Source organism: Amblyomma maculatum, unplaced genomic scaffold, assembly GCF_055883805.1.
Source record: "Amblyomma maculatum isolate TAMU_Amacu unplaced genomic scaffold, ASM5588380v1 scaffold_18, whole genome shotgun sequence".
NCBI lineage: Eukaryota > Metazoa > Arthropoda > Arachnida > Ixodida > Ixodidae > Amblyomma > Amblyomma maculatum.
The window spans coordinates 621,551-649,538 of NW_028146743.1; the positions used below are offsets into that span (position 1 = coordinate 621,551).

Below are 27,988 nucleotides of genomic sequence, written 5' to 3' on the forward strand. Positions count from 1 at the left end.
GGGTATGAGTTCACAGCGCGACCATTAAAAAAGCGTTTAAGCAAAACTCGTCCGTATTATGCTTCAAGTTCAAAGAGGACAAATGAAGCTATTCGGTAGTTAAAAGTTAGCAATTGCTTTGAAGAACAGTGTAGCAAAGTATGCTACCTTTTTTCGTTGTCAGTTTACATTGGAAATGGTCCGATAAATGTTTTTTTTGAACCTCAGAAAACACCACGAAAGTCTCATTATCCTCATGGTGCTTCTCCAAATGGAAAATTCATTGTGTAGACTGACACACTCGCAGGCTACATTCTCGCATGCACTGCCACTCAAATCGATACTCCCGCAAATACTGCTAGTCAAATCGAGCGTCTTCTTTGGCGCCCTCTGCTATACCGCACCATTCTGTTTCATTTCTTTGTCATGGCGTCTGATAACCTTGCCGAGCGCCCCCTTTTGTTTGTAAAGAGGGTGAGGGCCTGTAGTGCGAGTTTGCTTTGACATCGTAAGTGTCGCTACGCCCCTGAAGTCGAGTCATTCGGTTGGTGGAAACGCACCAACTGGAACTTGTAGCGACAAAACCGACATCCGGTCTCGGTGTTTCTGCCAATCAGATGACCCGAAGACGGTGAGATACAGACACTTTTGATAATGACGCAAACTCATAATATGAATGATGACGTCACATATCAGACCAGACGATCAGATAGTGAAACACAAGGTCTTCCTTTAACCCAGCTGAACGATCATGCCTTTCAGGACTTTCCATTTACCGGAGGGAAAAGCCATCACCATGGAAAGAATCGGAAAGTTCACAGATCCGTGGTCTATCCTCATCGCCGAGGACCCTATTGTGTTGAAGCTGGAGACACAATAGCCGACGAACGTACCGCTTCCCGACGGTTTGTCCACCGGCGACGACAATGGGTGCCTACTGGTTAGGAACCACGGGGGTCTGATCTTGTCGACCGATTTCGTGCTCGATACAAGGATAGAGGGAGCTTTATTCGCCGGATGTAGGGCATTCGTATCTTCACTCTTGTTTGAAGCTTCCGCAAGAGAACTGCTACGAAGCGCAAGCGAGATTTGCGTCGTTCACAACAGAAACCTAATCTACCCTTTAATTGACATGTTCCCAAATGACAAAGTTCTCGCTATGCCCTACGGCCTGTGCGTCCATGCTGTGGATCTGGATGAACCATACAGGGACAGCACAACACCGTTGCTGCCGTCGTCTGAACTAAGAAAGCTGGAGGGCAGCGCTGGGATCAGCTGTACGAGCAGTTTACTAATGGCCGGGGAGACAGTGTTGCCCCAAAGTAAGTGATGCCATGCAGTTCTTACACGTTACCCACGCGCCACTCCTGCGTTGAGTCAGCGGTTGCGTGGCCAGGTTGTTGAAAGGACGCGAATATAAGAGTCACTGATTATTTATTTAAAGCGATAGCTCTACGACCGCCATTTACCGGGGAAGGCAGTATCGGCGCTGTGTCGAGAAGCTCACGTCACAGGTAGACGCCTGGAGAGAAAATAATCTAACACCGGACATACGATGTGAGTTTCAGGGCGGAACAATTCCGACAGGATAAGCAATTGGTTTTACATCGATCCAAATTTCAGTACTTTTTCGGATTGGAACCAACGACCCACGAATCTTGTACACCTTCTGTGCAAGCTGCAGTTGATATTCCAGTATTGTGTGTCTCACTCAAATTGGTACCTTACCAGTGTATGATAATGAGTATGTATAGAGTCATAGTTGTAATTACGGAATTATTATTCGGCAAGTAGCAAAATGTAATTTGCCGATTCATATCATGCACGTGCTTGCTTGACGTGGCATAGTGGCGCCGGCACGGAGGGGCCCAAGAACTTGCCACTCGATTTAATGATGCACGTTCCATATACGGACGTGCGAGCAGTGTGCAGTTTTCTAAATGCATGCAGAGCCTGCGTCCGGGAGCAGAGCCTCTTTCTGGACTGATCGTTCTTTCTTCGTAGGCGAACCGCGGTATAAACTGCGCGTCTTCGTTTGATTTCTCAGTGCGGATGCACCTGACAGTACCAAAGGTTTCTATAGCGTTATATCAATCAGGTGGAGCTTAAATGCCCCTGATGTATTTTGAAGGTACAGCGGTGGCGTAAAGGTAGAACATCCGCCTCGCATGCAAGAGGACCGGGGTTCAATTCCCAGTGCCGCGCAATTCTCCACCAGAAAATAAATCTGCGTGTTGATGGAATTGCATAAACCGGTTTTGGGTGCGACCTGATGCCGGCAACACCTCCGGCAACGCACTCCCTCACCAGAACAGGAGTTGGCCACCCTGGTGCAGTAATTGCCTGCAACCTCTCATGATTAGCTCCATAAAACCCCAGCCCCCGGAACTACTGACCATGGCGGCGGTCAGACCTGTGACGCAGCAGGAGGTGCAAAGAATTTCTGGCTTCGCTGGACAGGTCGCCATTGGAAACTGACCCTGGCAACGTTTATCGCTGGAACCTTAGCTAGTGAAGCTAGTTTAGCAGTTCCGTTAGAGGAACTAGAGGGCATGAAATGGGATGTCATAGGGCCTAGTGAGATTAGGAGGTCGAATGAGGCATATACTGTACTGAAGGATGGGCATGTACTGTGTTATCGAGGTTTAGCGGAGAGGCGAGGACTAGAAATAGGTTTCCTTGTCAATAACTATATATAGCGGGTAATATAGATGAATTCTATAGTATTAATGAGAGGGTGGCAGGCATCGTAATTAGGTCTAATAAGCGGTATAAACTGAAGGTTGTACAGGCCTATGCACCCACATGTAGTTATGATGACCAAGCAGTTGAAAGCTTCTACGAAGGTGTAGAAACGGTAATGCGAAAAGTAAAGACGCAGTCTACTGTACTAATGGGCGACGTCAATGCCAAGGTATAGAGAAAAAGCAGACAGGAGACATTAGCAGGCATTGGCATAGAACTATGGCATTGGCTTCAGGAATAACAGGGGGGATGTTTTAGTTGAGTTTGCAGAGCGCAATAACTTAAGGATCATGAATACTTCCTTCAGCAAAAGGAAGAACCGGAAAGGGACATGGAAAAGTCCGAACGGGGAGACTAAAAATGAAATTGACTTCATACTGTGTTCAACCCGCGCCATTATGCAGGACGGAGAGGTAATCGGGAAAGTGCGATGCAGTGACCACAGGGTGGCGAGGTCCCGCATTAGCCTAAATCTGAAGAAGGAACGCAACAGATTAGTAAGAAAGAAACCCATCAATGAATTAGCGGTGAGGGGGAGGGCAGAAGAGTTCAGTATCTCGCTACAGAATAGATGTTGAACTCTAACCGATGATGGCAACATTACCCTAGAAGCAATGAACAATAATTTCAGAGACATCATTACTGAGTCCGCTGTAGAAGTAGGCGGTAGAATAGTTAGGAAGGATACCGGTAAGCTGTCTAAGGATACGAAAGATTTGATTAAGAAACGCGAGAGTATGAAAGCTTGCAATCCAACAGATCAGATAGAATTGGCCGAGATATCAAAGTTGATCAACAAGTGCAAGGCGGCCGATATAAGGAAGTATAACATAGAGAAAATTGAGCATGCTGTAAAGAACGGGGAAAGGCTTAAAGCGGTAAAAAAGAAATTGGGCATCGGCAATAACCAGATGTATGCGATAAGGGACAAGGCGGGCCACTTCATCACGAATATGGAAAAGGTAGTCAAAGTAGCCGAGGAGTTCTATACTAGAGTAGCCAAAGGAGTCAGGACCGTAATGAGATTGGCGGCAGGGAAAAACAGTCAGACGTTCCACCAGCGATGAAGGACGAGGTCAAGAAAGCATGAGAAACTATGAAAAGGTGGAAATCAGCTGGAGAGGATCAGATAACTACAGATTTGTTAAAAAACGGGGGGATATCGTGCTAGAAAAACTGGCCACCCTGTATACGCAGTGCCTGGTGTCATCAACGGTACCGGAACCGTGGAAAAATGTAAACATTATCCTCATTCATAAGAAAGGGGACTGTAAGGACCTTAAAAATTACAGACCAATAAGTTTACTGCCTGTTACGCATAAGGTATTTACTAAGGTAATCGCTAATCGATTCAGGAGAACCTTAGACTGCAATCAAGCAAAGGGTCAAGCAGGTTTTCGGAAACGGTACTCTACTATTGATCATATCCATACCATCAACCAGGTGATAGAAAAATGCTCGGAATATATATAACCAGCCCTTATACATAGCATTCATTGATTACGAAAAAGCATTTGACTCAGTTGAAGCCTCGGCGGTGATGCATGCATTGCGAAATCAGGGGGTAGACGAGCCGTACGTGAAATTTCTGGAATATATATATATATATAGTGGCTGCACAGCAACCATTTGTTCTCCATAAAAAAGTAACAAAATTCCCCATAAAGAAGGTGTTAGGCAAGGAGACACGATCTCTCCAGTACTATTCACAGCTTGCTTAGAGGAAGTATTCAGAGACTTGGAATGGGAGAAGTTAGGGATAAGGGTATATGGAGAATACCTCAGTAATCTGAGATTTCCTGATGACATTGCCTTGCTAAGTAACTCGGGGGATGAACTGCAAATAATGATTGATTACCTAGGCAGAAAAAGTAGAAAGGTAGGATTAAACATCAATATGCAGAAGATTAAGGTAATGTTCAACAGCCTCGGGGAGGAACAGCAGTTTACGTTAGGTAGCAAAGCACTGGAAGTAGTAGGCGAATATGTTTTCTTAGGACAGGTAGTAACCGCAGATCCGGACCATGACAAGGAAATAACAAGAATAATAAGATTGGGATAAAGCGCATTTGGTAAGCCCTCGCAGATTATGACTAGCAGCTTACCGGTATCGCTCAAGAGGAAAGTATACAACAGTTGCATCTTACCTGTACTCACCTGTGGGGCTGAAAAGTCGTGACTAACCAAGGCAGTTCTACTTAAGTTTAGGACAACTCAGAGGGCTATGGAACGAAAAATGGTAGGGGTAACATTAAGAGACAGGAAGCGTGCAGAGTGGGTCAGAGAAATAACTCAAGTTACTGACATTCTAGTGGAAATTAAGAAGAAATGGGCATGGTCAGGACATGTAGTGCGATGAGAGGATAACCGATGGTCGCTGAGGGTAACAAACTGGATACCAAGGGAAGGAAAGCGTAGCAGGCGGCGGCAGAAAGTTAGGTTTTCGGATGAGGTTAAGAAGTTCGCAGGGGTCAAGTGGATGCAGCTAGCACAGAACCGGGTTAATTGGAGAAATATGGGAGAGGCCTTCGCCCTGCAGCGGGTATAGTCAGGCCGATGATGATGATGATGATGTATTTTGAACTTATCCCGAAGAGTGATGGCACTAGGAGTTCATGAGGTCGGAAGAAAAGACAGTGTCAATCAATTAAAAGACAAATTTAGAAATGTGACCTTGAGCCTTGACCACACGTCATCGTTCGAATACGGCCACACGAGTCTGTCGACACTGAGTACTTGACACAAAGCATCAACAAGCCTTCGTTAATGTTTCATTTGAAAAACTCAAAGCTATTATTAAGCTCATTGTTTGCCTCATTCTTGCGCAGATAAGCCGCATCGACTCTGCCTTCGTCCAGGGAGCCTTCCTGCCATTAGAGAGACCAATGTGTTGCCGTGGTCTCACTAACTTCCCCATGTTGACTGGCCTCACAATGGGGTTTGCGGCAAAGATTTCCGAATCCGAACAAATCTGCCACGCAGAAGTCACGGACATTGAGTACGCATCGGAGAAGTGTCCGCACCTTGAAGTACTCAAGGTAACCTCTCTCATATAAAAGCAATCTTTTGCAGTCATTTCTCACTTATCATAGCCCTCAAGTGCTGAACACAAGAACGCGCGAGTGAATCCCGGCGGCCGTGTTTCTATAGAGGCCAAAAGCAAGGCGTTCGTGTACTGTGCTATGTAAGAGCGCTTTAGAGAACCTCAGGTGGTCGAAATTCCCGAATCCTTCCAATACGGCTTCCCTCATAGATTGAATCGCTTCGGTACACTAAATCGTACAGACGACACCAACTAAAATTCTGCATAGCTCAGTGAATAAGCTTACGGAAAAAGGCCCGTTGTTATGAAGAAAGGCGCAATAATTGTTGCACTCATATAGTACAGGCCTGAACCGTGTCATGGTGTAAGGAATATGTGCAGGTTTGAAACGAGGTTGACAAAGTCGCCTAGCTCTCGGTTTTAATTCACTGGCTGGGTTTATTTTACCTGCACTGGCGTTACACATCACACAGTTGTTGGTTTTCGCCTGTAGCGCATTGCGGCCGGAATTCGACTCCAGAACTTCGTCCTGAAGTTCTCGAAAATATGTGGCTTCTGTGACTTGGTAGGTTGGGCTGTCTATAGTGGACTTAGGTTATGGAGATCTAGCAGTGTAGTGATACGGACAACCATTTGACCTTATGCATTGCTGGAGCGACTCTGAAAAACTTTAGCTCTAGTCTGACTAGTCAGGAGCCTCTTGTCAACCCGAAGAAGTGAGGTGACGCATTATGGATGGCCGAGTGAATGTAGAGCCGCTATCCATTGTCATGTGTCAGGGCCTTTTCTACTAAAGGAATCATGTTTTTTTTTTCAATTTTCAAATCTAGTCGTGTTATTTTATAGCTCTGTGTATTTTTTCAAGCCAGGCGCCAATGTTTGCTCTCAAACGAGGGTCACCGACCATACAGGAACTTCCGGAATCAAAGCTCCGCCCGGTTTCATGCGGGTGCAGTCTGTACAATAAATCGGTATACCTAATCTCGTTATGAAATTTATACAGGATTTTAAATAAGGCCATCTAGTAGAATCCGGTGCAAGCCCAAATGGGGCTTGCCCACATTTGCCCCATCGGGGACCGAGGCAGGTATTACGATGGTTGGCCCATCCCTACTTGCCTACATGGGGCCCACTGGAGCCCCACATCCGTGCTGCCTGGGTGTCAGAATGCTCAGAATTGAAAGGCAATATTTGCTGTTGCTAAGTGTCAGTGGGTAAAAATAGAGAAAAAAATATGAAGCTACAAATATATAACAAAAAAAACTGTTATTTGTAAAGCGCTATTGCACCATAACTTTACCGGCGAAGTCCCCCGGCGTTGCAACGAATGCAATCAGCGCGCTCCGCTGAACGCGCACTGGGACGCATCAAGTTTCAGGAAGTGACGTCCGAGCTTACCAGTGACGTTCTCGCCGGCAGGCTATAAGAGAAAAACATGAAAGAAATAAAATAAGAGGGAACAAAAACGCCCTTCTTCAGTGTTTGCTATGCCTCATACCCTTAACAGCGGACCTTAAGTCTCCCTCTAATTTTTTTTTCGCAGCTCTCCCCTGCGTCACATCTTCGTGGCTTTATCTTCAGCTCCCGCATTCCTCCATTGGCGTTTTAGGTATATCACCGAGAAGTGTGGCAAATACTGCACTCTTGATTTCTCTACACCAATTTTTCACACAAAATTTGAGGCAATTCGCGGAGTGTAAAGGGGGTGTTAAAGACGCATTTACTCTTAAGGCAAAGCGTGCCACTATTTTTTTCACATAGTCCAAAAGTAACGTAAAATACTTAGAGGAATGGGTGGGCGGGTGAACGAACCTCTTCTTTTAGCTTACTTTTTTACACCTTTCATGTCACCGGTGTACTAAGCCATCTCTAATGGCAAGGCAAAATCTTCAACACATAGATATCTAGGCGGTCACCTAACAACAAATCTCTCGTGAGGTGATCACCTAACTACCATTTCAACTGATTCTTCACGATTATTAGGCTTTCTGCGCCGCAGCCTACATTGTGCTCCTCCTAAAGGGCGTAAACAAGCCTATTTAAAATTCACTCTCAACTAGAATACATTTCGTCGATTAGGCCTTCCCATAAAATAATACCTTGTTGGTGCACATGTATCAATTCAAAACAAGGCCAGTCATTTCATTTCACGAAACTATAGCTACCATTTAGGCGTAGCATTATTAAAGCAGGAATTCTTGCCCCCCTCCCCCCCTTCCTTCCTTAAGGCTGCGTCGCGATATTACCCTTCTTTCTCTACTTCTCAGTGCTCTCTCTCACCGTTATCGAACTTCAAAGACCTCTTAATCGTCATGCAGATCATATACTAACTTCAGTTTTGCACGTAGTCATGGCAGCACTCAGCCTTTAATTTATCCGCACTCCCACATGCCTGTGTGACGACCTTTCTGTTCCCATCGCCTTGATGCGCAACCACGAAAATTTCCACGATCATCTAGTCAAACATTTCACAAACCTTACGAAGTTCGATTATCCTGGTGTCAGAACGTTTGTTTTTTTCCTTTCTTTACCTCATGCGATGCCTTCCTTGGCAGTGTTTTCATTTCTGTAGTTGGTGCACGTACTTTATCCCCTTGGCTACTTTTATGACTTTTATGTATGTTCCGTTTATTTAAATCTATTTTCCCTACTCCGTTGTTCCTTCTGTTTTGTTGCGTTAAGAATGAACGCAATATATTGCTGTTCTTTAACTCTATTCTTTAGTATTGGTACTTTTTGCTGCTGTTTCTGGCGCTGTTATGCATATCTTTATTTCACACCCCTTACACTAGGTCCCCCTGAAGGCATGTAAGATACTATAAATTTTACACACTGGCAAGAAAATGTGGTTTGTAAACTCAGCTTTAACTGCTAAGTCTCAACAGATCCATCAGAATTTTACTGTAGAGAAATTTTGAGGCAAACATCTGCATTGAAATTCGATCTGTGAAACTAAAACCAACCAACCCTTCTAAAGCTTTCTTCAACTTGAAAGCTGCTTTACGTTATCACTAAACTGTGCATTCAAAAACATGGCCGGGTGCAGATATGAAGGCTTACATGAACTTTAGAAGATATTTATGTTTAAAACATAACAAAAAGTCGCATTCTGTTTGTGTTATAGTACGTATATCCTTTCGTTATTTTATTTGTGGTCTTCTGTGGGGCTTCTGCATGGCCCTTCTTACCAAAATGCAACATCAAAGAGAGACGCAGGCCTAAAGGAGCAGGTACGCACAGCATTGCTGGACTTACAGCTGAACTAGAAGTTGCAAGTTCATCGGTATCGTATGCGTGCACCCGCTCTTGTCCGGCGTCTTTCTTCAATGGTTAAATCTTTGTAAGCATCAAGAACCAACTTTTCCAGCAATTTACAATCTCGCCTCTTTTTCTGGGTGCAAAGCTCGAGATGGTATTGTATGGCCTAGTGCAATGTGACGTTTGATGTCACGAGCGCAGGTTCTATGACAAGTGAAAGAAGCCACCAGTTGAGTGATGATCCGGGATGTGAATCGGTGCTTAAAACCTCAGTATCTAGGGTTAGCACACTCAGGGTTAGTGAATGCGCCACAGAAGTTGCCTTCGCCAGAAGCGTCCCGTCAGATACGATATAGCGGAGACTTGAATGCGGTGGTTACGAGAACGAACTGAAGACTTTATGCACGGAAAGTTTACGATATTTGCAGGAGAGATGCCAGGGGGATCCGACGAAAAAGAAAAGGTTCTCTTCTCGGCATTTCCGAAGAGGGAGAACATCTAAACCAAGCCCGCAGAGCTCCGACTCTGAGCCTCGGTTGTACCCGCCCATAAGCCCACATCCTGAAAAACCCAATAAATATATCCATGCAATATAATTCGTTCACAACACGTAACATGCCTCTCTAATGCTTGAAAGGTACGCAACCATCTCCCCAAAGTGTAAAACACAAAAAAGGCAACAAATTCACTTCGAATATACGAATTTCCATGGTGGCGATTGCCACCTAATTGGCCGACCCCATCGTGAGCCGCAGCAGCCTTCCCAGCGCAGTAGAAACCTTTCTCTGCAGCCATAGCCAAGAGACGCACCTGTGGACAGACAAACCCATTACCACGGCGTCCGAAGTTTCGTTGACCGTGATGGCTCCAATACTAAGGCATTTACCACATCCAAAAGACCAGAAGTCGTCGCTGTGCCTTTTCGGCCCTAATCAGCCAGGCCATCATTGAATGCTCATTACGATCGTCCCCCAATCGCTACGCTTCGCGGTGGTTTCTCCTCTGATGGACAACACCAAACTATAAAAGCTTCATCAGCGCTCAACAGCCTCTATAAAGCACCCCTTAACCTCCCTGTACACACTTCAAGCAAGAGGCTCTACGACACCGGATTTTTTCTTCTCCTCCCCACATTACTCGTTCTCCACAGAGATAAGTAGCTGGCTCGACTGTCTGGCACTTTGCAGGGTCGCAGGCTCCTAGAGAAAGCAAATCTGCCTCCTATCGACCTGCCTATCGAAGAATCATCTGCACCCCTTCCCGCTAATATGCGCTTCGCCCCTCTACCCCGTCATATGGCCCCTGGCATGAATAATGGTCGCAGGGAAGCTCAGGCAGCTCACCATAGTCCTCCCTTATCAACACAGACAGTAGCATTACAGACGCCACCATATTGGACGCAGGTTCTGCGGCATATGTAATCTTCACCCCTTAGGAGGCGGACCCTTCCCTTCATACATGCGGCCCATACAGCAATCCTCCTCCCACCGCTACTCTAGAGATTGTGCCTATCATTCATGCCATCATGTCCTTCTCTGAACTTCCTCGCACTTCTTCGTACACCATTTACACTGACTCAATGGCGGCTATTCGGTTGCTGCAGCGTCGGCTAATTCCTTCTGACCTAGAAACGGCATTACACCACGCCTTGCGTTCTTTGGCTCCATCGCCAGTCACGATAGGGTGGGTCCCTGGCCATGCAGGGATCACAGGAAATGAGCTGGCTTATCAGCTAGCCCGCGATATTCGCATGCGTGCGCCTGTGATCCCTTGGTCAAGCCCTGCCACATGGGATGACGCGTTGGCCTCTAAACTCACAATTAAGGAACACTACCGCCAATTAAAAACGTCATTTAAGCACGTACCCCGCCCCCTTCGGCATCTCAACGTTGCTCAAGCACATATACTTGATAGGATTCAAATGAACACTCTTATGAAACCTTCCCGACAATTCCATTTCCATCTTCGTTCAGACCCTTCCTATTCCATCTGTCCTGCGCTGTATGCCAGTCTTGAATACTGCCTCTACTCCTGTCCAGTCGCCCAGTCCAGTCACTACAACCCCTTCCCTTCTCCTCTCTCCTGGAGTGCCTGGTTCTCATCGGCACAGATGGAAGACCAGCTTGCCTTTGTTAACCAGGCGAAGGATATGTTGAGTGCTTAATTTGCGCTCTTGAATAAAGTGTTTTTCTCTCTTCTTTTTAAACACTTTATATAAACCTGTTTCGTACAGGCGACTAATAATATCAGGAATACAGTATATCACCTAAAATGCGTCCTGTTTGGCGAGGAATTACAATAAACTAGTTAAACTTTTTTCGCGGAAGTTACGCGTAGATGTTTTTCACGTCCCAACACATACAAGATCAAGCCTCCGCCATCACTATACATATTTTTTTTTAAAGAAAGACAGCGACCTGCGCCATTTTCGCAACAATCAGTTGGGGTGTGAAGGCACCAGAAAGATACAGAATGGTTGCAATATATCCCAGGAAGAAAAACTGAAATTCGTCAGCTTCCGTCACATGTCGCCCAACGACCTCAGCGCCCGCTGGAGCCAATTTGATATTTTTTTTTGTATCAACATCTTAAATCTGCAAATGTACCGAGTAGCTTCGGCTATATTACGTGACATGCTATCAATATAAATTTCACAACAAAAGTCTTTACTAAATTAAGCCTACAACGCACGTCTTCTCATCTTCACAAAGCCCATACCCAAACGCAAAAAACGCATGCAGACAGAGGTGAGCGAACCAAGATCTCGGAACATGCGCAGTAATACACATATTGATTATCTTGACATTTGGCCTTGAATACCTCAACCATCCAAGACACCGTCAAAAATGTAATTTGCCACTCCCACCATTTCGCGATTTATTGCGCGAGTCATCTCGTGCTCATGAAAGGCCGGATGCGGTAAGCTATTGCAGATAACGGTGTGATCAATTTCATATAAGAGCTAACCACTATGAGCAGCAGCGAGGATATGTTTGCCTGGTCCCGAATCATTGGAATAGTTTATTCCTGAAAACAACTGCGCAGGGGCAATTGAGAAAACAATGAATAGGCTGTACAAACTGGTTGAGTGCACTCACCGGATAAGACCGATAACTCCCTCCGGGTGTAATTCGGTAATGACCACACGTTGCTCCTTGGCGAAGTCTCCGTAAAACATGGCCCTGAACACTTCGTTTTGCAGTGGTAAGATCAACCGGTGGACCTTGATTGACATCCGGGTGTCGGGAAATCGGTCACTTTCAACGACAATCTCCACGTCAGCAAGGTCCTCTGTCAGCAACCTTGTCAAAGAGTGATGAAAGTGAAGGTCATATGTCAGTAGTTTATCACAAGTAATCAATAAGCATGATGCAAATGGCTCGTTCTCTATGCCTAACCACATTGAAGCTCAGCTTATGTAGACAAACCAGTTCTCACGAACCTATTGAGAATTCTATCCGTTTTATTCTGTCCGAGATACAACCGCGTAGCTCGGACAGAGAACGTCAGAAAACTCCCTGAGCGTTTAAGCACTTCGTGTTGCTGTAAAGCGTCACGCCTGAGCGCGTTCTGTAAGGTTTATATAAACCATGGAAACTAACTCCTTAATCACAATATCGTTCAATAGTAGGGATGAGATTTATAATAGCGGCTTCAATCACAACTAGAGATTCAGTTATTTATGATTCTTAGAGCTTCCAGTTTCGGGACCTTCGTATGGCTTAGATTGCACCTGCTGCTCATAACCAACTTTTTAAGGTGTATAACTACGACAGCCAATTGGGTTTTTTTTTCTTCTTTGTCGGTTGCGATCTTCAGCACCAACGCCTTATATTGTGTGCCACACCACCTGAGATGGTAGAGTATCGCAACAAGTGTACTTGAGGGGAAATAAAGTGAGGCTTTATAGACGAATGTAAGCACATACTTACAACATGTGAAACAACGAGCATGATAACATAGACCTGGTTAAACGATGATACCATCATCGTATCAGCCCCCTTACACTTTATTGCGAGCAATTTGCCCCAACAGTTTCTAGTGAAGTGATGATTATACTTCATTTAATGGCCTTTACTAGATTATGAAAGCTGTGGTATGTGAGGTCAATTCCCGAAGAAAAATTCTATTCACCGTTGTATCGTTCTCAGAAGAAAATAAGGTTTGTCACTGAGGCCCAAACGCTAATGCAGGCACAAATAGCGAAGCTGTGTTTATTAAAACAAATAACGTTGACGTAACAGCAAGGCCGTATTTGTGATATCGCTCAACGTGAAGAGGGAGGGGGGGGGGGGGGGGGCAAACGTTTGCCATCACAAGCGAGTCAGCAAAAACTCAAATATGGCAGGCGCGCTAAAGAAGCTTACCTCGTGTAGTTTGTCAGTCTGGGTACCAAGGCTGCAGTTGCTGTTCGTGTAGAAGCCGCAGTAATCGCAGTATGCTTCCCATGCAAAATGACAGAAACAAGCAGGGATGGTACAATGCGAGATGTCTGGTACAATGTCAGCGGGTGCACGCCTGACAGTTTACATTTCCTCTCACATGCCGTGTAAATAAATGCACTTTAACTTAATCCATCGAGAGTAACTGGATATATCTTCAGATGAATCTGCAAAGTATTTTGATTGGCTGCATAACCGTTTTGTATTTGCTTCGAAGGAATGTCAGTGTAGGATCTATAATTTACATTAAGGCACACCTTTGCAACTATACGTGGCCTATACATGCTTGAATATTCTCGCTCCCAGCATTTGCCTCTTTTCTCTGTCAAGGAAAAATATCCATTATGATCCTCGCCTTTGTTCGTATTTCACTTACAGTTGATACAGATATTTGATTGAAGTCTGAGGAGAGCGCTGCTGTTCGAGAATTTCTTATCCTAGATAACGCGGTTAGGATAGTGCTGGAATATGCAAATCCACAGCTCCTCTCAGCGGACCAACCCTGCGCGATCAAAAGTTGTCACTTGGCTGAACTAATATGCTGAGTTTCAAGCGCGCATATGAACAATTCAAGCAGACGATATTAATCGTTGGGATTCTAGGGGTTTACGACCTTTGAATATGCTCATGCACTACTGAGCCGCCCTGGCACACTGATATCCCAATAAGCATGAAGAAGGCTCTTGATTATGTCATGTAAAGGCTGTACTTAGCCACCACTCTTGCTGCATGTTACCGTAACCATATTAATAAATCAACTCGAAAGTTGTACACGCTTCCACGATTGTCAGGTCACTTGTTGTTACTTGGCTCAGGATCATTCGCAATACAATATATTTTACCAGATATTTCTATGCGCTTTTGTACCTGAAGCAGTATGCCAAGCTCTAGAAACAAAATCTAGCACCTCTCACATTAATGTCTCTTTACTGACACAATGATGTGGACAAACCCGGTACGGCGAGAAGAGAAAAAATAAAAACGTTATGATGCTCACGCGCTTCTTTCTGACCCTTGGCGAGCGTGAAAAGTCTCGTCATGTATCATGGACATCATTGTTAACTGGCAGTAGCCTAACATTAAAAAAAAAAAAACGCTGCGGCTGGCTTTTGGCGAAATGTTCAAAGCATGCGGCATCCATCATGCCGTGTACCCTTCCACCTCGAAACATAGTCACCGCCGCTATATGGCCGCTTGCGTCGTAGGGTGCCAAGGACAAGTTAACAATTTCTTTGTTCGACTCTACTGTTCTCTTTCATAGCCGTATGAAACGGGGCTATGGTGTGGTTGGTACGGCCCAGACGATCAGGTGCATACATGCTCTGGTTCAAGAGAAACGCCTTTCGCTCTACACTGGCCGCTCTGCCGGCTCAAGCTGAATTATATATAGAGTACAGCCAGCTATGTGCGCTCTTATTTTGCACAAGTATAAAAATTGCACGCCCGTCAGGCAACTAAAGGTAAGGATGGCAAACTAGCGCTCACTTAAAGCGTCGGTTATATATCTCAATGAAAAGAGCCATCTACTTTCAAGAGGAAACTTTCAGCAATAGATGACATTTGGCGCTGATTACTAAGCAGCCGCGACAATAGCATTTCAGTCATTATGCACCGCGTGTTGTTGAGCTGGCACGCAGTGCGCTTCTAATGTGCGATATCCCACTGCGCTAACAGGCAGAAGCTCTGACTAGCAAGCTGCAAGCACGTAAGGCTATTGGCAGTTGAGAACGAGATCACCGTGCCTTCAATGGTGTCTGTACATAACGACGAACATCGAAACTCCTTCCAAGGCAAAGTTCGAACGTTTCCACAGTCCCAGCTTCAACCTTCTGTGTGACTTTCCAGTACGTGGACTCAGCATTACGAGCGCGACTTATCAGCTCAGGGACAAGCATGCATTGAACGCAACCCCAGCTGCCCATGCACGGCCTGCGCAAGGTGCCTGTCGGAAGCACTGTCCCTCAGAAGGGTTATTCACGCTGCCTACACCTGTTGCGGTTTCGTGTATTCACATGCTAAAGCTTAGTTGCATGTAAATCGTGTAAAAAGCTCCACGAATTCGCGCTGCACCCGCCAGGCTGTATCGACTGCTCTCCGATTTATGCATGTCAGATGATGCCTGACATTGGTTTATTTATTGCTTTTTACAAATCGTGACAACCGTGAAAGCATTTTCAGCGCCTCCTTTGTAATTCGTACACAACACAGATTAAAGCAGTGGATCCATACTGACTGCATGCATTCGGATGCAGATGGCGGCGATTTGTACTACCCAGCAAAGAGGACGCTTTTTAGCATCGTTTTTGTGGCGTCCCATGGGCAGCGCAGGTCTCCCGTAGCGCGATAATACACGAACACCTTGCTCACTGGCTGGCTCGTATCTGCTCCGATGTTCCTCTCTGACCCGCCGCGGTGGCTCAGCGGTCAGGGCGGTCGACCGAGGAATGTGGCATCTAACCCGACACCTGCGCCCGCTATCGATGGAGGCGAAAAGCAAGGCGCCGATGTTCTGTGCGATGTCAGTGCACAATAAGGAAACCGATGGGGGGTAGAATTTTTCACAGCCCTCCACTACGGCGTCTCTCGTAGCCTGAACTGCCTGAACCAAAGATCCTCTCGCTGCGCTTCGTTGTTGGCGCTGTGTAATGGTACTGCAGGGAAGGTCTCCAAAAAAGTGAAAATAAAAACTGTGCGGATGTTTTCTTTAAAACAAGAGAGGCAGCTTCTCGTTTGAAAGCATAGTATTGGCCTGTAATTTTTCGGCCTAAAGCTGATGGAGCTGCTGACATCACCCTTCACTAGACACGAGCTTCAATCGAGGAATCGTCACAGATGCCAATAGCACCAAGAAAGATAACTGCTTATAGCGCAACAAGCCGGGCAGCCATGCGCACCATCCTGCGGCCGAAAAATTTCACGTTAGCACATCGTCACTGACATTTCGTAGCAGTAGTTCTTACTGCGCCGAATTGATGCCTGGTAATAATTATTTATCGACGTTGCACCGGTGAGCCAGTGATTCGTTCCACCATCAGACAACCGTAAGTCCAGCTCGTGCTGCAGAAGCCCATTATGTGGCCTTTTTTTAACCAACATTTTTGGTTCATGGCACCTTTTCTCAAGCTTTTCACCCCAAAAGAGCTGATCATCAGGCCGTGGGAAATCTTGTACCATTTGGAAACCGATGGATACCCGGCATCCTGATATTAGCACCATTCAATAAGATCTTGTCCACATTGACGAATATGGTGCGGAACCTGGCTTATGTCACTATATAGCACTGAAACTTGTTTCCATCAGCGGCGTAGCCACCAGAATAATACACAATTGCCTCTAATCCTAAAGTACTATTGACACCTACAAATACCTTGGTGTCCACTTAACATTTAACCTGGTCCCATCACATATATTATGTTAATAATTCAGCAAATCAAGTTGTAGGGTATTTACGGCGTAACCTTTCAATAGTCTCCTGATGCAAAAACTCTTCCTTACCTAACTTTTATTCGTTCAAAAATAGATGTTTTCATGTGCTGCGCATGATCCCTTCTATGCTACTTTTAATCAACACGTTAGAATCTGTCCTGAACCGTGCTGCAAGATTAATTTGTTCTGACTACTCTTATCACACTTTCTACAATAAAATCTTCATCTTCCCACACTAGTCTATCGTCGAAAAATTGCCTGTCTTTCCCTGTATCACGGATTTTATCATACCTTCGACCACGATGCTATTCCGATTACACGCGCTCATAGAATATCCCGCAACTCCAACCCAAATGCAGTCTACCCTGAGCAATCTCGCACTGTAACATATCAACAGTCCTCAGAACAGCCAACGACTGGAATGAGCTTCAATCCGAAGTGGCAACCATCATCAATCACTCATATATGCCATCGAAGATCATCTGTATCCGCATTAATATTGTTTTGTTAGCCCACTCCTCACATAATGTCCTTCATCGACATTGAGGAATAGAGGAAAAATGAAGTAAATAAATAAAATAAAAACATTTAACTGAATTAGCAGAAACGTTGCTGTTTGCATAAAGTAATCAATTGATTGCAAGATTACAGAGGAACGTAATTATTTAGAAGTATTGATTTGCGTACAATTATGTATGGACCCCCCTTCATGGATCACTGCCTTGTCGTGGCGGAGGGGCTTGCGAAACTCGATGAAGTCGTGAGCTCTGCTGTGTAGGGCCACCCAAGATAGACAGGTCACGGCAGAGAGTTCTGACAAAATGTGATTCACTGGAGAAGGTAATGGCAACCCACTCCAGTATTTCCTGCCAAGAAAACCCTATGGCCAGTCTGAAAACCCAACATAAGACGATTGTGATTACTGATCTCGAGCCGGGCATTCTGAAGAGTGAAGTTGAATGGGCCTTAGCCAGCCTTGCTAAGAACAAAGCTAGCGGAATTGATGGCATTCCAGCTGAGTTGCTTCAAAACCTCAACCATGACGCTGTTAACATTCTGCATACATTATGTCCGAAGATTTGGACAACCCTGCAGTGGCCACAGGATTGGAGGAGGTCAGTTTACATCCCCATTCCAAAGAAAGGCAGTGCCAAAGATTGTTCCAACTACCGCAAGATCGCGCTTATTTCGCATGCTAGCAAGGTGATGTTGAAAATCCTTCAAGGTAGGCTGCAGCAGTATGTGGATCGGGAGCTTCCGGACGTGCAAGCTGGGTTTCGCAAGGGCAGAGGAACTAGAGACCAAATTGCCAACCTTCGCTGGATCATGAAAAAAGCAAGAGAGTTCCAGAAACCCCTGTACTTCTGCTTTATTGATTATGCGAAAGCGTTTGACTGCGTAGATCACAGCAGATTGTGGCAAGCTGTCCAAGAGACGACACCGCTCAGCGAACCATGTTGAACGCTCTTCTGACCTTTCAGGCACTGTCATGCTGGCTGCCTGCCACCACATGTCCTTCCTGGAACCTAACTGCGCCTTCCTGCTTCGTTCCTGCTCCCGAACTTTTTCACTGGATTCCTTGGACAGCACCCGATCATGTGCCCCGGCACCGCATCCCAAACTTGGCGCACGGATCCTATCTCACCTGGCAACGTTCATCAATCACTTACCAATCACGGGACCCGACGAGTGCTTTCTACTTAAGCCGACCACCGATGCAAGCCAGCGGGGCACGACACCGCTCAGCAAACCATGTTGAACGCTCTTCTGACCTTTCAGGTTAGTTATTTGAGCCCTTGTAAAGAATACCGTAGTAGTAACCACTGCTTGATAGCGGTGTCGTGCCCCGACGGCTTGAAATGGCGAGGATTCTTTCGTGTATGTTGCGGCGCAGAAATGCTCGCAGCACTGTGTGATCTCATGCTGTTGATTTCTGGTGATGTCGAGCTTAACCCGGGCCCTCCCGGACTACCCGAATTAGAAGCCTTGATGGAAACAATAAAACAATTACAGGAAAATCAGGTGACCATCATGCACGAATTTGAACAGATTAAAACTGCACAGTCCTCTCACGACGAAATGCTCAAGTCTATTACCATCCGCGTTGTAGCATTGGAATCGACCCAGCAATCCCCGCAATTCAGCTCTGAACCAAGCGTTACCACTCAGATTAAGAGAGATATTGCCGTCCTCAAAGCTGCAAGCACTGATACAAACAACAGGCTACGTAGGAATAATCTTATTTTTCATGGTATAAACGACACGAAAGACGAGTCATGGAAAGACTCCGAGCAAGAAGTTCTGACCCTCTGTGCTGGCAAATTGGAACTACACCTTGATCCTAGCACAATTGAACGTGCGCATCGCATAGGCAGATTCGCGGAGTCGAAGTGTCGTCCAATAACAGTTAAATTCACCCATTTCAAAACCAAGGAAAGCATCCTGACATGTGGAAAGAAACTGAAGGACACCGACTACGCATTAGAGAAGACTTCGCTTCTGCCACAAGGATCGCGCGATCAAAATTATTGCGGTTTATCCAACCACAGAAATGTCCGTTCAAACTTCGATTCGACAAGCTACACGTTGGCGACAAATGCTACGCCTATAACCCTGTTACTAGCACTGTCGTCGAAAGCGCTCAAAACGCACCCACAAGCATGCGAGCCAACGGTACCCCTTCACAAAGCAAAAAATGACGCTCCGCTCAGCATCCCATAGTTTCTTCGCGCCACCGGCCTCAATCGTGCACAAATCTTAACATCGGGTTCACTAATATTCGAAGTATCATGCCCAAACGGGACCAGCTTCTCAGCTTCATCGAAGATATCGACGCTGAAATCATACTGTTAACCGAGACATGGCTAAACGATAACATTAGAGACAGCGAAGTCCTTTCCTGTAACACAGATTACACTTTATACCGACGCGATAGGCAACATCGGAGGGGAGGAGGAATTCTCGTAGCAGTTAAAAACTGCCTGCCATCCTCACTCATACGTCATGATGATAACATAGAACTTACATGGGTACGCGTAGGCACCACGCCTCCCAAGGCGATATTTGGCGTATGTTATCGGCCACCGGAGAAATGCCCGTACTTCACTGAGTTCTTACACCAAGCGCTAACCAACATTGAAACAACATTTCCCCGCATACCCATTTTTTTATTCGGTGACTTCAATTACCCTAATATCAATTGGTCTCTTCTGTCTGTCTCAAAAGGTGCTACAGACGAATCCAGGCAATTCATCGAACTAGTGCTGGACCATTACCTTCAACAATTGATATCATGGCCCACTAGAGGTCAAAATACACTAGACCTCCTGCTCACATCAACCTCCGATAATGTATCAACTATAGATCTGCTACCCGGGATCAGTGATCATAGCCTTCTTCACATAATCATATCATTATCAATAGAAAAAAGATCACCATCATGGAAACTAATCACAGATTATAAAAGAGCGAACTTCGAAATTATCAATAGCAATCTTGAAGAATTTTTCATTACTTTCGAAAAATCTTATTTATCCCGCACGGTTAATGCTAACTGGGAGTTGTATAAAAACACATTAGTAAACTTGAAAAATCAATACATTCCTGCTATTCTTGTAAAATCTGACAATAACAATCCCTGGTTTAATAAACGCCTCAAATCCCTTCTGAACCGTAAAAAACGTCTTTATAGGACAGCAAAGGAAAGTAACAATCTTGAAAAATGGGACCGATACCACTTATGTGTCAAACAATACCTAAATGAACTTGCAGAGGCTAAGAAGAAATTCCAAACCTCTGACTTGCTTTCCATTCTTCGTTCCAACCCAAACAAATTCTGGCGTCTTCTATCGAATAAATCCCGGCCCAACCAAATTGAACTGGCAGACTCCAGCGGTGACCCTATTGGACCCGAGAGTAGTGCTTCCGTATTAAATGACTATTTCACTTCTATTTTCAATCCAACCAACATTACTTCTGTCAATCACACGCCCGTCATTGATTCACAACCGATGAAAGAAATAGAAATAAATGCGGAGGGCATATCACACCTTATTAGTTCACTTCCGCTTTCAACATCAGGTGGCTGCGACGAAATCAACAGCAAATTGCTCAAAAACACGGCATCACTCTCGAGCAGCATACTACACAAAAATTTTTCACAATCCCTCGACACTGGTGACGTGCCGGATGTATGGAAAAAAGCGCGCATAATACCAATTTTCAAATCGGGTGACCGCTCAAGCCCATTTAACTATCGTCCAATATCCCTTACTAGTGTCCCTTCAAAGCTGCTTGAACATATCATAGCATCTAACCTCATGGCACACCTTGAGTCAATTAATTACTTTTATCCTCAGCAGCACGGTTTTCGAAAGCTACTTTCATGTGAGACACAACTAGCCGAACTTACTCACGATTTATTAGAGTACATGGACGACCATTATCAGATTGATTCCATCTTTTTAGATTTCTCGAAGGCGTTTGACCGTGTCTTCCATAATCATTTATTGCTTAAACTATCCAGCATCGGAGTATCACAAAAATTTGCTATCGTGGGTAGCACACTTCTTAAAAGGGCGCGTACAATTTACATTTGCTAACAATTCTAACTCTTCTCTCTCTAGCGTAACATCAGGTGTTCCTCAGGGTGCCGGCCTGTCTCCTTTATTGTTCCTAATATACATCAATGACCTGCCTTCTAACATCAAATCTAAACTGAGATTATTCGCTGACGACTGCGTCGTATACCGCACCATAATCAATCAAGATGACCCATGCGCGCTCCGACATGACCTGAACGTTATCACACTTTGGTGCGACACCTGGCTCATGCCTTTAAATACCGACAAATGCAAGGTCATGACATTTTCCCGCCTCTATACCCCGACTAATTTTACGTACTATCTGAATTCTTCCCCGGTTACCGACGCAACATCATATAAATATCTTGGTCTGCACATGACACCATCGCTATCTTGGACAAAACATATCGAAACTATCTGTTCCGAGGCTTCGCGCACACTGGGCTACATGCGACGTAATTTAAGCGATTCATCGCCAGAAATTAAAAAACTGGCTTAATTAACTTTCATCAGACCAAATCTTGAATACGCGTCAGCTATTTGGAATCCGTCACAATCTTACCACGCCGCTAGCATTGAAGCCATTCAATATCGCGCTGCACGGTTCATCACATCGGCATATTCTAAACGATGCAGCGTCACTTCATTAAAGAAATACCTCGAGCTACCGTCCCTCGCATCAAGCCGCCTCATACCTCGTTTGTGCCTTCTTCATGCATTCTATCATCACCCACGGTCTACACACGAGCTTCTAACTACACCTCCAAGAAGATCTTCCCGTCTAAACCACAGCCAGTCTTTAACACGCATTCCAACCCGCACCCTAGCAATGAATAGCTCGTTCTTCCCCCACGCAATAGTCCAATGGAATTCCCTGCCTGAAAATATAGTCACCTGCACAGATAGAACACAGTTCCGCGATAAACTGAACAATCATATAAGCTAATAAGCGATTCCAGCTGAACGAACGACACTCTGCCTTATTTTCAGCCTTTTATATTTTCCTAATGTTTTCCCATGCTTGTTCTGTTTTTCTTGTACTTGTATTTGTTTGCTCTGTAATTTGCTTTATCTTTTTTTCTTTTTTTTTTTACATCGTTCATGACATGTTCCCCTGCTTGTTCTTTTCTTGTACTTGTATTTGTTTGCGTTGTATTTTGCTTTATCTTTTTTTGTAGCGTTCATAATATGTTAAAATTTGTAGCCTGCCCCCCCTTATGTAATGCCTTCGGGCCCTTAAGGTGGAATAAATGAAATGAAATGAAACCTCATCTGTCTCCTCAGGAACCTGTATGAAGGGCAAGAGGCCACAGTCAGAACTGGGCATGGTCTTACTGATTGGTTTCCGATTGAGAAAGGAGTGAGGCAAGACTGCATACTGTCGCCCTGCCCATTTAACCTATATGCAGAGTGCATCATGAGGAAGGCCAGTCTGGACGAGTCTTCAGCTGGAGTGAAGATTGCTGGAAAACGTATCAACAACCTTAGAAATGCGGATGATACCACTTTAATGGCAGAAAGTGAAGTGGAACTCAAGAGACTTCTGATGCGCGTACAAGAAGAAAGTGAGAAGTTTGGGCTTAAACTCAACTTATTTAAACTGGCTTATTTAACTTTCATCAGACCAAAACTTGAATACGCGTCAGCTATTTGGAATCCGTCACAAGCTTACCACGCCGCTAGCATTGAAGCCATTCAAAATCGCGCTGCAGGGTTCATCACATCGACATATTCTAAACGATGCAGCGTCACTTCATTAAAGAAATACCTCGATCTACCGTCCCTCGCATCACGCCGCCATGCGCGCTCCGACATGATGACACATGCGCGCTCCGACATGACCTGAACGTTATCACACTTTGGTGCGACACCTGGCTCATGCCTTAAAATACCGACAAATGCAAGGTCATGACATTTTCCCGCCTCTATACCCCGACTAATGGTGATGAATCGCTTAAATTACGTCGCATGTAGCCCAGGGTGCGCGAAGCCTCGGAACAGATAGTTTCGATATGTTTTGTCCAAGATAGCGATGGTGTCAGGTGCAGACCAAGATATTTATATGATGTTGCGTGGGTAACCGGGGAAGAATTCAGATAGTACGTAAAATTAGTCGGGGTATAGAGGCGGGAAAATGTCATGACTGACGAAGATCATGGCGTCTTGCCCTATCAAGTCCTGGAGCATCAATGGACAAGAAGTGGAAGCTGTGACAGATTTTCTCTTCTTGGGCTCCAAGATTACCTCGGAAGGAGACTGCAGCCATGAAATTAGGAGACGCCTGCTTCTGGGAAAGAGAGCAATGGTTAGCCTTGACCGCCTAGTAAAGAGCAGAGACATTAGTCTGCCAACCAAGATCCGTATAACTCGGGCTATGGTCTTTCCAGTTGTGATGTATGGATGCGAGGTTGGACTGTGAAAAAGGCTGACCGCCGAAGAATTGACGCGTTTGAATTGTGGTGCTGGCGAAGACTCTTGAGAGTTCCTTGGACTGCCAGATGATCAAATCAGTCGATATTGTCGACCATAAACCCTGACTGCTCATTGGAGGGTCAAATTCTAAAGTTAAAGCTCAGATACTTTGGTCATCTGATGACAAGAAAGGAGTTGCTGGAGAAAGATTTGATGTTGGGAAAGGTGGAGAGTCGCCGGAGAAGGGGTAGGCAGCGAACGCGATGGTTAGATGGCATCCTCGAGGCACTGCAGATGAAGTTATGTGATGTTAGGTACATAGTGAGAGACCGGAAAGCATGGCGTGACATGGTCCATAGGGTCGCGAAGAGTCGGACACGACTGAACGACTGAACTGAACTGATGTATGGACCAGATTAACGTGCCTGCACAATAGATGCTAGCCCCAAACATATCCACCTATGCTGTGGCTCTTGGTTGATAGAATAATAATAATAATAATAATAATAATAATAATAATAATAATAATAATAATAATAATAATAATAATAATAATAATAATAATAATAATAATAATAATAATAATAATAATAATAATAATAATAATAATAATAATAATAATAATAACAATAATAATAATAATAATAACAATAATAACAATAATAATAATAATAATAATCAATCTTTATTTAATGTGCACAGGAACAACCATGTGGCCTTCGTGCTTTCCACACAAAAAAATTGACAATGCACACACAAGTTTTACACACACAAATAGAACACAAAAGAAGAAACAAATAACACGTGAAATGAAACTGAGACGTGTCACGGATAGAAACAAATCAATGAGTACCATGTCTTATATACAGAGATAATTGTAGAGCACATCACGCAGAAAAAAATAACAATAGATAGAGAAAAAAGAACAAATAACTGACTTTGATTATAGTAAATAGAAATATACATAAAATAAACAACCTTTCTAGGCACAACAAGTGCGTGGTACTTAAAATACAGGCTAGAAATACAGGGAAATACAATAATAATATAGAATTGAACGCGGGATAGTAAGATTCGAAAATAAAGTTGAAAGTTAAAATAGAAATAAGACCCGCAGGGGGCACCTGTTAAAGCAGGTGTTTGCGTGTACTGTGCGACACCATGGATCCCGAGCACCCACGCTTAGCCGTGCGTGGCATCGCCGTGTCTGGGGAAAAGGGGATCCTGGTGGTTGAGCCAATGCCGAGTGTTTGGACCTTTAAGGCCCCTCGACGGAGGCAACACACCACTTTGGCCCACGCTTCCCACAGACGGCACCTCCGGACTGACCCACCCGGGGGAAATCGGCAGTCGCCTTTTCCTGTCCTCCCTCCATCTTTTCACTTTCCTATCCCCTCTCTTATAACTGTCCTGTCTTCTCTTACCTTCCTCGTTTCTTCCTACTTCCAGTCGGCGAGGGTTAACCTTGTGTGGCTAACCACCCTGAGTTACGCCATATTGGGTTATAGTTATGGTGTACAGCTGGCGTGGGCTGGACTTGATTGCCAATTCCTGTCCCGTCCCCTCGTTGGGCTCCATGGTGGGTGGCTGGCACCGCAGCCGAACAATATACATTTTTTATGGCTTCCTCTTCTTCAACTGATCGGCCTCCTTCGAAACGAGGGCGCACCGACCAAACTGCCCAGTTCTTTTTGAAAACAAAGAGCACCTTCCCACACTTTCATGTAGTTCATAGTGAGCACTCAGAAAAGACAGCAAGACAAGCCTCACCATTCATTGTTGCAAAGACACTGACTGAAGCTATAGGCAAGGGTTACAAGATCAAGAAGCTTGCAAATGGAGACCTGCTGTTGGAACTTTTATATCATCATCAGTATGAGAAACTCGCAGGAGTCAGCGCTTGTGGTGACATTCCTGTTGTGATTAGCCCACATCGTTCTTTGAATACTGTTCGCGGTGTTCTTTCTGACCAAGATTTAAAGTACATGACAGAGGAGGAACTGCTGGAAGGGCTGAAAGAGCAACACGTGACAAATGTATACCGAATAAAAATAAGACGTGACAACAAAGAAATCGAGACTAAACACTTTGTCCTTACCTTTGCACTGAGCGTACTCCCCGAGTCTGTGGAGGTGGGGTACACAAAACTCAACCTGAGACCATACATTCCGAACCCACGACGTTGCTTTAACTGCCAGAAGTACGGACACGGTGCTCAGAGCTGCCGAGGCCGACTCACTTGTGCAAAGTGTGCTGCACATGAGCACCAAACCGATGACTGCCAAACTCAACCCCATCTCTGTGCAAACTGTCAGGGCAACCATCCTGCTTATTCGCGTAGCTGTCCGGTGTGGAAGACTGAAAAGGACATAATCACTCTAAAGGTAACAGAAAACATCACGTTCACCGAAGCACGCAAACGATATTCAATCCAACACCCTTCCTATTCCTCTGTGGCGCAGCAGGGCGCGGCACCACAGGAGTCTTCAGCACCTACCCAGGCCACGAAAAATGAGTCTGGGGTGGTGCCATCCGCGCCCCTGGTGGAAGTAGCTGGTGCTACTCCACTACCCCCAAAACAGGCTGCGCTGACCCCGAGGTCAGCGGGCCCGAAGGCCTTGTCCCAAGGGGCAAGGTCAAAAACAAGTGTATCCGTGCCTTCTGCACGAAGGTCCAGCACATCTGAAGATGTGATGGACACATCGCCCCCCTCGCCTCCGCAGCAGCGGCGGCAAAGCTCTCTCGAGCGTAAAAGAAGGGACAAAGTCCCAATAACGGGTCCAAAAGACCCAACAACATAGATTTTCAACCCTATCCCCAACTAATCCGCCACCATGGCATTTCTAGTTCACTGGAACTGTCGCGGGCTTTTACACAACTACACTGATATAACTGACATTTTAAATTCATTTTCTCCAGTTGCGTTGTGTCTCCAGGAGACCAATCTCGGACCACAGAACAAAAATTTTCTTAAAAAATATCAAGTCTTCCGTTGTGACCGACAGAATTCAAGCAGGCTCTCCGGAGGCACTGCTATTGTGGTCCAAGGTGGCGTTGCGACACGAGGAATCAACCTTAAAACCTCAATTGAAGCTGTTGCAGTCACCGTGGTGCATTTTAAAACAATAACAATATGTTCTTTATACATCGAACCTCATTTCACTATCACACTTAATGATTTACAAGCAATTTTAATGCAACTACCGGAGCCATATATCTTAGTAGGGGATTTTAATGCTCATTCATCCTTTTGGGGAAGCGAAAAAACGGACGCCAGAGGTCGGATTTTAGAAGATTTTATTCTTAACAACAATGTTTGCCTCCTGAACACTGTCAAACACACTTACTGTTCTTCAAGCTCTGGAAAAATGAGTTGCATTGATTTGTCTTTTTGTTCACCAAGTCTTTTCACTGATTTTAGATGGAATGTTATTGACAACCCTTATGGAAGCGATCATCTTCCCATCATTATCAGTCTAACATCGTCACCATTAATCACCTTTACTAAACCACGGCGTTGGAAACTGTACCTAGCCGACTGGGCACTCTTCCAAAAACATGCCGCTTTAGAAAAACTCTTTTCGGACAGCCTCGATGTCAACGAGCAAAATAAAAAGTTCACAGAATGTATCATTGCCGCTGCTCATTTAGCCATCCCCCAGACTTCGGGAATTGTACGAAGGAATGGAAAGACATGGTATACAAAGGAATGTAGAGAGGCCAAAAAGAAGCAGAACAAAGCCTGGGGAATTTTTCGTCGATACCCTACACAGGAAAATCTAATTAAATATAAAAAGCCAAGGGCTAAGGCTCGAAATATTCGACGTGATGCTGAAAAAAGATCTTGGCAAGGTTATGTGTCTTCAATAAACAGTTCCGTCACAGCAAAGAAAATGTGGGAGCAAGTTCGCAAACTCGATGGCAAATTCTCTCCTTTTGCAGTTCCTTTCCTTACACCCCCTGATGCACAAACAAGTATACTCGAGCAGGCTGACCTATTGGGAGAACACTTCTCTCATGTTTCTAGTTCCCTACATTACACAGACTCCTTCTTAAAGTATAAAAACACAGCAGAAAAACAGAGACTTCCTACGAATGGT

General features: G+C 44.9%; 1 pseudogene; it reads left to right on the top strand.

Annotated features, from left to right (window-relative positions):
* Positions 1 to 775: 775 nt before the first annotated feature.
* Positions 776 to 18,652, top strand: LOC146171687 (uncharacterized; annotated as a pseudogene).
* The last annotated feature ends 9,336 nt before the right edge of the window (positions 18,653 to 27,988 follow it).